Source organism: Clarias gariepinus, chromosome 2 (assembly GCF_024256425.1).
Source record: "Clarias gariepinus isolate MV-2021 ecotype Netherlands chromosome 2, CGAR_prim_01v2, whole genome shotgun sequence".
Taxonomy (NCBI): domain Eukaryota; kingdom Metazoa; phylum Chordata; class Actinopteri; order Siluriformes; family Clariidae; genus Clarias; species Clarias gariepinus.
Window position 1 is genome coordinate 11,254,189 of NC_071101.1, and position 11,050 is coordinate 11,265,238.

Consider the following 11,050-nt stretch of genomic DNA (forward strand, 5'->3'; position numbering starts at 1 on the left):
ATTATAATACATAAAAACGTGTATTTGTATGAAGAGATGATTGTAGAGATAAAATCTGAGGCAGTGTCTGACCTTGAGTCCAGAGGATCAGTGTCCAGATGAAGACGGGGATCAAAGTCATGGTAGCTGTGGGTGAAGTTGCTGTAGCAGCAGCTCTCAGTCATGAAGTGTTAAAGTCACAGCGCTATAAACACTCCCAGAGCACTGAAGCATGTGCTGCTAATGCAAAGTTGAACCTCTCTTTATGGAAAGCTGTGTGTGTGTGTGTGTGTGTGTGTGTGTGTGTGTGTGTGTGTGTGTGTGTGTCTGTGTGAGTGTGTGTGTGGTCACTGTAGTGTAACTGGGGTTTTTGTATGACGGCTTCATTAGAATGTATCACTGTGGGTCACTTTCGGTGGAGGAACCAAACTCATCATTGGTAAGTAACTTTTACTTCTTTTAAAAGTCTAAAAGTGAAGAGAAATTACTTCTGTTAATTATTTATATGAGTTAACTGGAACATAATGTGTACAATTATCAGAAATTTAAGGTAATTACAATTGTTTGAGTAATTCTTTACCGCCAAATACTAAAATAATAAATAAGTAAATATTAAGAATATAATAAATATTTAGTGTGTGTGTGTGTGTGTGTGTGTGTGTGTGTGTGCGTGTGTGTGTGTAATTTAAAACCTGGTCACTGGTTCATATCTGAAGTTTAGTGTAAATTGTTCTAAAGTCTCTGTGCTGATGTAAAATACAGACGAATGCTGCTGTGTGTTTGTGTTAAACAATGAACATTTGTGTAATCAGATCCATTTACTACTATCACACAGGGAGCACTTTATATTACACATCAGTAAGAAGTGTTTAACACAGAATAAAGCTGATCAAAGTCTGAGTCGCTCCACAATATAACCAGTAACTAGTAAATCTTCTCCTGCTGAGTAGTTCTACTGAACTGCAGTCATGTGAATAAGCAGTAATGAGTAAATGTTGTGTAAGTGTGTGTAAATGTGTGTTTATTGTGTGTTTGTCTTCTCCAGCCGGTCCCACGGTGAAGCCCTCCGTGTCTCTGCTCCCTCCCTCCTCTCTGCAGCTGTCTGAGGGATCCGCCTCGCTGCTCTGCCTGCTGTCTGCCTACTCTCCACAGGGGGCGCTGGTGAGCTGGAGAGTGGACGGCTCAGAGGTGAAGGACCAGGTTCTGACCAGCGCAGAAGAACAGAAGAAGGACGGTTACACACGCAGCAGCACCCTGACCCTCAGCAAAGCAGTCTGGGAAAAGGGGGAGGAGTTTGTCTGTACAGTCTCCCATGCTGGTGTCAATCATCCGGTCACGTTCAGAAAGAGCCAGTGTGAAGACTAACAGCTCCAAGATAGAATTTAACACTGAGCTGCTTACACATCCATCTACAATAGAGTTTTAATTCTACACAATGCTGACATTTCTGTCTTTACTCTCTTCACTGTCCTGTTGCTCTTCCTGTAGTTTTGCTCTGCTGAAATAAAGCTTCATTTTGGACATTGTGTCTTCTTTTATTCCAGTTAATAGTCATTATCAGTGTGATGAGAGAGTGTGTTTAGCTGTAGATTCAGTGCTGTGTGTTGTGCTTCAGTGAGTTTGGCTGAAGAAACTTGAACACATGGTGAAAGTGCTGCTCTATTCTGGGAGAAAGAGGATCACTCAGCCGTCTTCATGTGAATCTCACTTCCTCTACACTGCTCTCTGATTTACTGCTTAACACTGACTCTGTGTGTTTAGCTGGGTGTGGAGCAGGAAGCTGCTTTCATCTCTTTCTTTACTGCAGGGTTTATGCTTGAGTGAACTGACAGGTAAAGACTTATTTTATATTAATAAGATGGAGGAGTTCAGATCCTCATCCATTCCTACTTGTGTCAAAACTGTACACTGAATTTAAACTGAAAATCAGCTTCTGACTTTCTTTTACCTCAGAATCCAGTAGACCTTCTGAGAACAGTGTTTATGTCCATTCTGGACCCAGTATAAATGAATCAGTGCATAACTGGACACACTTATGAATACCTTCAGATTAAATTTAGAAAATATAGTGACATTTCCACATGGATGTGGTGAGGGAGGACATGCAGGAGGTTGGAGTAAAAAGTAAGATGTGGGAGACAGAGTCAGATGGAGACAAATGGTCCGCTGTGGCGACCCCTAGTGGGAGCAGCTGAAAGAAAAATAAGAGACATTTTTACTGTCTGAAGTAATCTTAGGACATCTCATCTCATTTAATGTGTTTTATTAATAATGTATGTACATTGCTGTGCTACCACATTAAACATACATTCACATCAACTACTGCACAGAGATTTCTTAGTGATCTGTCAGAGTTATCAGCTATGACTGGATCACTGTCTGACCCCAGAGAACTCGATCAGGTGACTGAATGCTTAGAGTAAACATTATATTATACTTTAAATAATGTAGCTCCATTTAAAAGAAAAATAATTATAGACAATAAACTTACTCTCGCATGAAAACTGTTTAGAAGAAACTGCAATAAAGTGGGATTAGGTAGAGTCGTTAAGGTGTAACGACCAGAGACAGTAAGGGTTTTTTAAGGGAGGCTTTCCTGGTGGACCAGCATGAAAAATATGAGACAGGTTGAGCCTAAGATCGCTACCTCTGTAAAAAAATATATTTATCACTTGTACATAGACGGCTCTTTTTAGCCCCTCTCTTGAATCTATCTTCTCTGTCCAAAAGTCAAACATTCTAATCCTCAATCCTGTGTCCTTTGTCCTTTATGTGATGATATACTGTTGTTTTGGGCCCTGATGTATTACTCTTTCTGTGTTGATACATGTGGAGCTCTGAACACTCGTCACTGCAGTGGATCAGGAATATTATATTTATTTGTTTAGTTGCTTTTTTATTTCTTTTTATGGATCTTCTTATTTTTGTAGTCCTGATACCTAATAGGGGTCGAGGCACTGACAAACACATATCATGTAGACAGATCCTTAGTCAAGTTCAAAACACAGGTAGTCACATGGCAAAACAGGAATGGCACAGTTTTAAACTGGACAAGTAAAACTATCAAACATACAGAAAGAAAAAGTAAAATGTCTCAAAAAATAGGACCTAAACCATGTTAAAGAAAGAAACCATGAAGAATTTTTGACAAACAGTGAAAAAGTCAGCTAATACATGCGACTGTGATCATAACTACCTGTTCTCTCTCTCTCTCTCTCTCTCTCTCTCTCTCTGTGCTGGGTGTGAGGAGAGCGCTTGGATGGCTGTTCAGCGTTTTGTCAAGTTGTGGAAGGACTGACATCCCCCCCCCCCCAATTTATTTATTTATTTATTTTTATTAGTAAATGTTACTAGTAAAAAAAAAAGTTAAAGGTTTATAGTGAGAGAGAGAGAGTGAGCGGGGCATCATGGCCTCTGAGGCTGGTCAAGAGACACTGTCTCTCCGACATGGCATTACTGTAGGTGTGTGGTGGAGGACGGAGTAGAGGTGGAGGAGGTGCTGCTAGTGGTGGAGAGCAGGTCAGGTGTGAGAACATCTACTCTGCCTCCCGGATAAACAAAGCAGTGGTGGTGGTTTAAACCAAGATAAACCTTGCGAGTACACTAACAAAAAGGGGGAGTATGTGTAATAGGGTCAGCGGTTCAAGTTACCCCTCTGTCTATCGCCACAACACGAGTCGTAATATCAAATGTGCCCCTATTTATTAGGACGAGGAAATTATGAAGGAGCTGGCCTGCTTCAATAAATTTGTTTGCCCACATTCTGCCTTTCTGCTAGCAGATTTTAATGGTTTTGAACGACATAAAAGGAACACTTAATGTAAAATTCTACTGTAAAGAGGGGGAGACCTGCTTCATAGTTTTTGCCACCTTGGCGCGACTGAAGTGCTTTGACTGCAGGCGATATCAGACATGAAAGGCAGCGCTGTCTGCACTGGGTTGTTCAGGGGGCGATTCGGCCAAGATAAAGCAGGAGCAGGGCGGGGACAGCCAGCGGGAAAAACCTGACTAAAGAGGTACAGAAGCCACAAATTTGCACACCACCAATGACACCAAAAGACACACCGACACCTAAAGACACACCGACGCCTAAAGACACACCGACGCCTAAATACATACCGACACCTAAAGACACACCGACGCCTAAAGAGAGCACTACAGCCAAACCGAAGAGAAAAAAAGGAGACATCCACAACAGAACCCACCACAAAACTGAAAACCTGCAGTCAGACCCTGAGAGCCACAACATAGGAGAATAAAGGCGCAACTCAGCACACACACACACACACACACACACACACACACACACACACACACACCAACCGATTCTTACAGCTTTAAAAAAAAAAAAAAAATACTGTAAATATGTAAATAACACCAGACTTATGAAAAAAAAAGAAAACATGTAAATAATTTTACAATTCTTTTCTTTAATAAAGTGTGTTAAGATCTCTCTCTCTCTCTCTCTCTGCACATGCGCTGGGTGTGAGGGAGCGTGCGAAAGGCTGTTTGGCATCCCGCCAAACTCTCTGAATACTGCTTATTTCATTTTTTTTTAATCAGTAAATGTTTTTTAGTTAAATAAAAGTTTAAAGTGAGAGAGAGAGCGAGCAGGCACCATGGCCTCTGAGGCCGGTGTGGAGACTCTGTCCCTCCGGCATGGTGTCAGGTGTGTGCCGAAGGACGGCGTGCAGATTGAGGACGTGCTGCTAGCGGTGGGGGAGCAGGTCGGGTGCGAGAACATCTACTCTGCCTCCCGGATGAACAAAGCCGTGGTGGTTTTTGTAACCAGTGTCGACCTCGCGAGTGCACTGACACAGAGCGGAATACGTGTGAGTGGAGCTAAGGTTAAAGTCACCCCTCTGTCTGTCCCCGCAGTGAGGGTTGTGATATCAAACGTGCCTCCGTTCATAAAGGACGAGGCAATAAAGAAGGAGCTGGCCCGTTTCGGGACGTTCGTCGGCCCTATGAGAGCTATCCCGCTCGGGTGCAGAAACCCCAACATGCGGCACATCCTGTCCTTCCGCCGGCAAGTTTAAATGGTTTTAAACAACCGCGAACAGACACTTAACGTGAACTTAAGGTGTAAAGAGGGGAACAGTGGCTACACCGTCTTCGCCACCAGGGAGCGGCTGAGGTGTTTCGAGTGCGGGGACGTCGGTCACAAGAGGCTGAGCTGCCCGCACGGAGCCGTGCAGCCGGGGAGCTCGCACGGCGACACGGCCGGGAGACAGCGGCAGCGGCACGGTGGGGGAGCACCGAGGAATCCGTGCCTGCGGTGGGCCTCGCCGACACACCGGAACTCCAACAGGTCAGTACTGAACACACCGGCAGCACTGAGACACACCCTGCGCTCGGCGCTGAACCCAACACCGGTACCACTGAACACAGCGCGAGCGCAGAACCTGATGCCGGTACAGTGTTCAGTGCTGACAGTGACCACGCCCCCAACGTCTGCACCGACACACAGCAGCCGCAGACCAACGTACCACCACAGACACCTAAAGACACAAAACCGAGGAGAAAACGGGAGGAGACGTCCAATACAGAACCAACAAATAAGCGGAAAACCTGCAGTCAGACTGTGAGCACCGCAGTACAGGAGAGTGAGGAGGCCGGGTGCAGCACCACACACACACCTGTAGGGATAGAGGAGCAGGTGAACCTGTTCCTACAGCTGTCCAAAACGGAGAGGAAAAAGGTAGTGAAAACGTTAAAAGAACTGAAAAAAAACTAACACAACAGGTAAAAACAAACAAACCGTCACTCAAAAAGAAGACGAGAAAATGGACAACAGCTGAAACCAAACCACAAACTGTAAATAAAACTGAAAATTAACAAAAAAAACTAAAAAAAAAAAAGAAAAAAAAAGTTGTAAATATGTAAATACTGCATGTGTGTATGCGTGTGTCTGTGTGTCCGTATGTATATATATATATATATATATATATATGTAAGAAAAAATGTACAACAGGTTTTTTTTTCTTTATTCTTTATTCTTTATTGTTTAAAACCACAAAAACCTCTCTCTCTCTCTCTCTCACTTTGTTGAGCTACACATGACATTCCTGAGTCCTGCTCATCTGGGACAATTTAATAATTATGATTTATACATATTTCATCATGGTTTTCAAACTCATTTCCCATTTTGTGACTCTGATACAGTATGAGGAGGAAAAGTCAGATAGTTTTCTAATACTACACAAAGTTTGCTTATCCTGTGAAATGTTGTTACACAATAGTTCTCCATAACAGTCACAACATACATCACATAACACCTTTTTAAATTGTGCAGTATTATATTCGCTATTGCAATTTGAAATTTGATTGAAAGTGTAACTATTGTATTGCTTTTTCTTTTACTTTTCTATTTATACACTGTACTGTCCCTACTTTGTTTTTCTTTGCTGTTGAAACATAGAAATTTCCCCACTGTAGTATATATATTATCTTATCTTCTCCTTATCTTATCTTATCTTATCTTATCTTAAGTTAGTGATGCATCTCTATTGATATACCGCAGCTCAGACTTGTGAGATTTCGTTTCAGATGAAGAGCTGCCAAACACACTGAGATTCATACAGAAACATTGGATGCTGAAAGGCACAGAGAAAGATGAGAAGGAGGAAAGGATTGAGGGAGTGAGGAAGAGTCAGATAACGCTGATACCTCACACTGGTGAATGATGGATGTCTATGTACAATATGTTTACATTATTGTGTTTTAAAGGTGAGATGATAAATATTGAGATATAGGAGTTGAAAGAGGGAGAGACGTCAGGAGGACTACAGGCTTGTCTGAAGTGGGTTACACTTTAAAAAAAGAGAAAGTGGAGAGAAGGAACATCAGCTCCAATCCCAAATGTTAGGAGAAACATAAGAGCCAATTTTGCATCAGCTTCAGTCATGGGAAATAGTACCACAATAATATATAAACTTATAAAACTGTAATTTTTCAGAGTGGATGTGAGTTGACTCTGTGTACTGTGGTGTTATGATTATTGAGAGATTTTTGATGTGAGCTATGAGTTAGTGTGGTGTGGTTCCTCTCCTCCACAGAGTGTCATTGTGTCGTATCACATCCTCCAACTCAGCACCTGCAGTCGCTCTCAGCTGCAGCAGTGCAGTCTCTCTACAATCTGACTGAGGGAGGTTTTTGTAAGACTCTAAAACACTGTGTGAACACATGTTTACTACTGATGTAATGGTAACTCTGACAGTAGTAATCTGCTACATCTTCAGTCTGGACTCCACTGATAGTCAGAGTGAAATCAGATCCAGATCCACTGCCACTGAAACGAGCTGGAAAACCTGACTGTAGCTGATTTACAAGTTTAATCAGGAGTTTAGGAGCTTCTCCAGGTTTCTGCTGATACCAGTGTAAAAGGTTGTTGCCATACACTGCCTGACTGGTTCTACAGTTGATGGTGACTGTTTCTCCTGGACGAGCAGATTTCACTGCAGGAGTCTGAGTTACTGTGACTTGACCTCTGCATTCTGTAAAAATATATTATAATTCACCATGAAACTGAAATAAGATAACAAAAATCATTGAATGTGTATGAAGAGGTTATTGTAGAGATAAAATCTGAAGCAGTGTCTGACCTTGAGTCCAGAGGATCAGTGTCCAGATGAAGATGGGGATCAAAGTCATGGTAGCTGTGGGTGAAGTTGCTGTAGCAGCAGCTCTCAGTCATGAAGTGTTAAAGTCACAGCGCTATAAACACTCCCAGAGCACTGAAGCATGTGATGCTAATGCAAAGTGTCCTCTAAGTATGGAAACACCTTTACCACATTCCCCCAATCCTACTGTAATTCTCACACTACTACAGAGTTATTGTGTGAGTTTTGATTCTGGGGTCAGATGGAGATTTTTTTTTTAATGACTTTTAAGTCTAAGATGCATAAATAAGTGAATTAGAGAGAGAAGCATAAAATGTGCCTTAACAATATTTATAAGTAGTAATTCCTTCTTCTGTAGTGAAATTTGCAGTAAATTTACTGTAAAATAATAATGTGACATTCATATAAAGGAAAGAAACATTTTATATAAATAAGAGAAATGTGATGTGAAGAGCAGAGCTGATTTCATGAAAACTCTGCTTTTGTCTCATTTTGTAAAATCCAGTCTAAATCACTTAATCACTTTTTTAGACAAATTTAAAATTGTTTTTAGTAGATAAAATTTTGCTTTGTTTTGCTCTAATTTATTAATTGTACTGAAAATGTGTGTAAGAATAAATCATGAGCAATGTTGGTTTATTGATTATTTTTGATTGATGATAAGCCACAAAAAAGTTTATTAACATCATGTAAAAAAGATAAACATAGTTTACCGTTACTGGGAAGTGATGTTTATTCATACACAGTGTGTTTTGTCCAGAAGATGGAGATTGTTTTGTTCAGCTGCAGGTTGGTTGGTTGACGTTATCAGAATTGTGCTTTGTTGTACAATGTGCAGATAAACTTTTGCATCTGCTCCACATTAACGTTAATATAACTGTGTGTGTGTGTGTGTGTGTGTGTGTGTGTTTTCTCCAGCTGGTCCGGTGGTGAAGCCCTCCGTGTCTCTGCTCCCTCCCTCCTCTCTGCAGCTCTCTGAGGGATCGGCCTCACTGTTCTGCCTGCTCTCAGCCTATTCTCCACAGGGGGCGCTGCTGACCTGGACCGTGGATGGTGCCGAGGTAAACGAGGGGATTGTGACCAGCACAGAAGAACAGAAGAACGGCTTCTACAGCCGCAGCAGCACCCTGACCCTCAGCAAAGAACGCTGGGAAGAGGCCGAGGTGTTCAGCTGTACCGTCTCCTACCACGACACGACTCAGATCACCTCGTTCCGAAAGAGTCGCTGTGACGCTCACTAGAAATCAAGTGTACACTTTAAAGCATGCTTAGTGGTCTAAAATGGTGTCAGTGGTGTAGCTATGCTAAAATAAAGCTTTAATGTGGAAAGCATGTCGTCTTTTTCAGTTGTGAAGTGTCTTTGGCTGCGATTTGGAACAGCAGCTTTAACAGCAGGTCGAGTGCAGTGTGTGTGTTGTGCTTGAGTGAGTTTGTCTGAAGAACCATGAACATCTGCTGAAAGTGCAGATCTATTCTGAGAAATGTGTGTATAAATGTGCAAATGCTATGCAAATATGTGTGTGTGTGTGTGTGTGTGTGTGTGTGTGTGTGTGTGTGTGTGTGTGTGTTTGATGGCTAATGTGCTACTAGGTAAGGAGGATCACACTCATTTCAAATTTTTCTGACTGGTTAGATGGTGCCTAAAACTATCAATACTGTAAATTGTAATGCATTCCACTTAAATACAAGAAAAAACAAAGATTCAAGACAAAAACTTTAGAAAATTTCTGATCATGATGAAGCATTTACTGCCTTTATTTAGTAAGTAATAAAGTCTTAATAGAGTTTGATCTTTCTCTCTGAATCGATGCACTCTGAATTCGATCATAGGAAATTTCCTGAATGTAAATGTAATTAAAGGAGTCTTCCACTGTAATGTATGAGCAGAGCAGGTAATTCACTACACACACCAATCACTACTTACCTCCTGCTGTGTTTTGTGACCACAAGGCTCTCTCAGCCTACTTTGTAGCCTTTTATTTGAATTAATTAGATTGTTTCATGGAGTTAATTCGATTGTTAATGCAGAATTTCCAGCAAACAGTGTAAATGATGGCTGTCTCTCAAATCTCCTGATATCTGTTACTGAAGGTCTCCCTCTCATCTCTTTAGAACAGAAGAAAGAGGGACTTCCGGTTGGCTGCAGACAAAAATGGCGGGTTAAGCACTTAGCTCTCGCAAGTCAGTGTTATATTTACCCCTGTGTAATTATTTTTGATAAAAAAAAGTGATTTTCCTACATTGATATGACGGGGGGAAAGAAAGGTAGAGCCACTCTTGTTATAAACATTTAACTGGATTAAAAAAAAATGTAAACTTCCACTATCATGGAATGAGGCTCCCGTCTCAGTACTTCTAAAGGAGGGTAAGGATAGGGAATTTAGTTGCAGTTATAGGCCTATTTCAATTGTTAATGTAGATTATAAGATATATACAGCAATTATAGCAAAAAGACTAGAGACCATCTTTCCTGAATTAATAGACGAAGACCAGACTGGATTTACAAAAAGCCGTCAAACACATGATAATATTAGGAGGACGCTACATCTGATGGATAAAATAGAAAGGGAAAAGAACACAGCAGTATTACTAAGCCTTGACGTCGAAAAGGCCTTTGATCGGGTCAATTGGGAATTTCTTGATCAAAGTTTGGATAAATTCAGCTTAAATAAACATTTTGTAAATATAATTAGATCTCTTTACCAACAACCAACAGCAAAAATAAAAATTAATGGGTCATTATCTCCATCGTTTAGTTTACAAAGAGGAACTAGACAGGGTTGCTGCCTCAGTCCCACTTTATTTGCTGTTTATATTGAACCCCAGGCAATCCGTCAACATGAACAAATACAAGGCGTTACGATAGGACATAAAGATCATTTAATTCGTTCATTTGCGAGTGATGTCTTGATCTATTTAACAGATCCTGAGGCTTCTCTTCCCGCACTAATGGAAATCCTTGATGAATTTAACTTCTTTGCTGTTTAAAAACTAAATATTGCGAAGACACAACTTTTGTCATTTAATTACAAACCTTCTGAGGAAATCAGATATAGATATAATTTAAGATGGGACATGGTAGAAAATAAAATATATTTGGGTGATTATTACAAAAAACCTGAGTAGCTTGTATGGTGCAAACTATAATGTGATTTACCAGAACATTATAAGCGATGTGGAACGGTGGTCTACCTATCCATTAGATTTTGCCAGTCAAGATCAACGTCATCAAAACAAACATATGACCTAGATTGCTATACCTATTTCAAGCTTTGCCAGTAGAGATACCTAGACAGCAGTTTACAATCTGGAACAAACTGATTTTCAGGTTTAATTGGGATGGAAAGAAGCCCGGAATAAGATACACAACACTCCAGTTGGCCAAGCATAAAGGAGGATTGGCCCTGCTGAATCTCAATGATTACTTTTATGCAGCTCAGTTCCGTCCC

The 11,050-nt window shown here is 41.0% G+C and overlaps 1 long non-coding RNA gene across 1 annotated transcript; it reads left to right on the forward strand.

The window, feature by feature from the left end:
• The first annotated feature begins 381 nt into the window (after positions 1 to 381).
• LOC128507652 (uncharacterized) lies at positions 382 to 1,500 on the forward strand. The gene is made up of 2 exons (XR_008355831.1): positions 382 to 418; positions 1,025 to 1,500. It is a non-coding gene; the product is annotated as an uncharacterized LOC128507652 (long non-coding RNA).
• The last annotated feature ends 9,550 nt before the right edge of the window (positions 1,501 to 11,050 follow it).